Source organism: Cherax quadricarinatus, chromosome 43, assembly GCF_038502225.1.
Source record: "Cherax quadricarinatus isolate ZL_2023a chromosome 43, ASM3850222v1, whole genome shotgun sequence".
Classification (NCBI taxonomy): Eukaryota; Metazoa; Arthropoda; class Malacostraca; order Decapoda; family Parastacidae; genus Cherax; species Cherax quadricarinatus.
Genome location: NC_091334.1, coordinates 21582593 through 21586219, shown reverse-complemented (window position 1 = coordinate 21586219; position 3627 = coordinate 21582593). Strand labels below are relative to the sequence as shown.

Genomic DNA, 3627 nt, shown 5'->3' with positions numbered 1-3627 from the left:
CTCCATTAACCTGCGTCATGAGCAAGCATCATGGAATATTGTAGGTAAGAAAACTCTGTATATGTGTGTGTGTGTGTGTGTGTCTACACATCTTAACATGTCGCTTGCTAGATTCACCACATCCGTCTAGCTTCATGAACCCAGTCGTACTTACTCTTAAAGCTACGTATGGAGCCTGTCTCCACTACTTGCCAACAATCTGGAGCTGAAGCAATGCTCTCTAACATCCCTAACATTCATGTTTGTCTTTAACTGCCAACTTTGCCCTCGTGCACTGGTTTCATGTGTCTCAGAGTCTATCCCTGTGTGACGTATTGATCCCATTAAGTATTTTGTATGTTTTTATCATGTATCTAATGGTTCTTATGACCTCCAGTGTCGGCAAGCTTAGTTCCTATAACGTCTCCTCACAGCTCATTTCTTTTAGCTCTGGAACTATCCTCGTTTCATACCTCTGCCCTTTATCCAGTTTCTTAACAAGTTTTGTCAGGTGATGGGTTCCATGCTGGTGCTGCTGACTCCAACATAGGCCTGTCCTATCGTATAAAGGGAGATGAAGGACTGTTTGTTGAAAGTTCTGAAGGCTACTCTTAGAATTGCCAAAGGAGCATTGGCTGTAGAGTTCATTCAGTTTATGTATTTCTCATGTGATATACTCGGCACTATACTCACACTCAGGTATATCTCCTTGAGAGAGGGTTGAATCTTTGTCTTAGATTATACTCACTTTCAAGTCATCTTTCCCCATCCCCAAATTTCATGACCCTGCGTTTTCTGGATTTGAATTTAAGTTACCACTTATCTGACCAATGTTGCAGTTTTCCCAGATACAGGTACGGCTTTTCCTGCCCCTCATCGATTTTTATTCTTCTTAGTTATGCATTATCAGCAAAAAGGGGATGCATTTGTCCCTCCTCCTTTTTTGCTATATCATTTAAATATACCAGGAACAGTAGCAGTTCTGTTGCTGATATTTCTCCTTTAAATCATTGCTAGTTACTGTTTATCAAATTTCTTCTTTCCAAGGGCTTTACCAATTCTCTTCTGATTATCTTCTCCGTTACCTTACATAGTATGCATGTCAGTGCCGCTGGTCTGTAGTTCCGCTCTTCCTGTCTCTCTGCTTTCTTAAGTTTTGGGACAGCATTCGCTTTTTTTTTTATCAAATCTCTGGCAACTGTCCCCAAGTCTATTAACCTGTTGATCTTAGTCGGTGGTTCAGTAATCGTTCCTCGCAGAATCCAGCGCCCGTTGTCTTTGATGCATGCAACTCACTTAAAAAATCTAACTCTTTTTCCAATTGTGTGTGTATGGGTGTGAGTCCCGTATCTGCTGGTGAGTCCTTTTTCCTCTCCTTGTAGCTACGGTGTCCCGTAGCTCGATCGCTAGGGCAGTCAGCTCACACGCTGAGGTTCAGAGTTAGAATCCCCGGTACGGCTGGAAAATATTAGGACGTATTTCCATAAGATACCTGCTGTATATGTTCACCCATCAATGGGTACCTGGGTGTTAGTTGACTGGTGTGGTCGTATCCTGCTATAAAATTGACTTAATTTATCACTGATGTCCCGAAATGTTCAGCATAACAAGCGGCTTTCTATACAGTAGTATATCACTGATGTCAGCTATGGTCTGTATACCTTGTACATGTACTGGTAGAAATGAAGATATTATTAAATAATAATAATAATAATATTAATAATATTGGTCTTTCACCTCAGGATATAGAGGCTAAGACCAGGCGTAGAGCTAAACAGAGATTGGACAGATATATGAGAGAGAAGGTCTGGGTCTGATTAGTACCTGAGGTGAAAATAAATGGTATAAAATACCGACACAGTGGAAACATAAGCACATATGCAGTTTAATGTGATCCTTTATTGGCAACGTTTCGCCCACTTGAAAAAGCCCACTATGTGGGCGAAACGTTGTCAATAAAGGATCACATTAAACTGCATATGTGTTTATGTTTCCAGTACCTGAGGTATTGAAACTAATTCTTGGGAAGCTTTGGGATAAGGTTGGACAAGTGGATGAGTGGGAATGGTTGGTTTAAAGAAGGACTTACCTAGTTTGGGCCAGTACGCCTTCTGTGGTGTTCCTCCATTCTTATGCTCTCAGCCTTTCGTATCTGTTTTTGGCTCGTTTCTCTATTTTCGTTTATTCTTCGCCTTCTGTAGCCTTTCTGCATTCTTGTACGTTTCTATTTTCCTCTCTCTCTGCATCCTTGGTTAAGCCAAGGGTTCTCCTTTCCTTTTTTTTTTACTATCTACTCTTCTTCTTTTGCGTTTGAAATTCTGGTCTGCCTCCCGGCACTTCCCAGTTTGAAGATTGAGACACTTATGCAATATATGGGAATCTTTATTGAGGAAACGTTTCGCCACACAGTGACTTTATCAGTCCAATACAAAGCAGAAAGGTGTAAGGAGAAAAGGAGTTTGAGGTAATCAGTCCCTCAGCCTGGAGTCGATGTGTTCAGTCCATCAGTCTTGTAGAATGTACAGCACAGGGCCGTAGACGTGGCTTATATACTGTAGTCAGGTGAGGCGAAGCCACGTCTACGGCCCTATGCTGTACATTCTACAAGATTGATGGACTGAACACATTGACTCCAGGCTGAGGGACTGATTACCTCAAACTCCTCTTCTCCTTACACCTTTCTGCTTTGTATTGGACTGATAAAGCCACTGTGTGGCGAAACGTTTCTTCAATAAACATTCCCATATATTGCATAGGTGTCTCAATCTTCAACTTGTAGGTTTTTCAAACCATTCATCACACTTCCCAGTTTGGTGCTCCATCACCCCACCCGCTGTTGCAGTTCTCTTTCCTGCTGCAACATTTAGCAATTCATTCGTCCCTTCAGAGTTACTTCTTCTGAAGTCTGGTTTCTGGTGCTCTGTTTTTCTTCCTCTAATGTTTAATTTCACATTGTATTCGAAATTCAGGACTATATTGTCTCTGTGATGTGTAACTGTGTGTGTGTACTTTTGTGTGTGTACTTTTATGAGAATGTAGTCGTATGTACTCACCTATTTGTGGTTGCAGGGGTCGATTCATAGCTCTTGGCCCCACATCTTCACTGATCGTTACTAGGTCCTCTCTCTATTTACTCCACGAGCTTTATCAACCCTCTTCTTAAAACTATATATGGTTCCTGCCTCCACTACGTCACTTTGCAGACTATTCCACTTCCTGACAACTATGACTGAAAAAATACTTCCTGACATCCCTTTGCATTTTTTTGTGTGTACACTTTCGCATGAGTGTATGTACTTTTAGTGTTATCTGTTATCAGTTAATGGTTCCAGGAATCATCTGTGACACAGCTTGGTCTCAGATCAGGCCTCCTAGAGTGACAGGAAATGTTCCAGGATTAAAAACTATTAAGAAACAAAGAGGAAAGTATAGGCGTAAGTACCCAGACTGTAACTGGTATACCTGGAGACAGTTTCGGGGGTCAACGCCCCCCGCGACTCGGTCATGTCTGGAAAACCTTGAAGCAGGACCAAGTACTGATGATCATAATGTTTAGACTAAAAGAAGAAAGTACTACAAATAGGAAGTGGTACTCGAAGTGAACTGGAGCGTTGATAGATGGCCCAGAGAACCGGCAAGTCGATGATT

The 3627-nt window shown here is 41.7% G+C and overlaps 1 long non-coding RNA gene across 1 annotated transcript in view; it reads left to right on the top strand.

Annotated features, from left to right (window-relative positions):
- Window positions 1–16, top strand: part of LOC138853901 (uncharacterized) — a 2611-nt gene extending 2595 nt beyond the window's left edge. Inside the window, exon 3 of the long non-coding RNA XR_011393090.1 lies at window positions 1–16. This exon is cut by the window's left edge and continues 133 nt beyond it. This is a non-coding gene — a long non-coding RNA (uncharacterized lncRNA).
- Window positions 17–3627: the final 3611 nt, after the last annotated feature.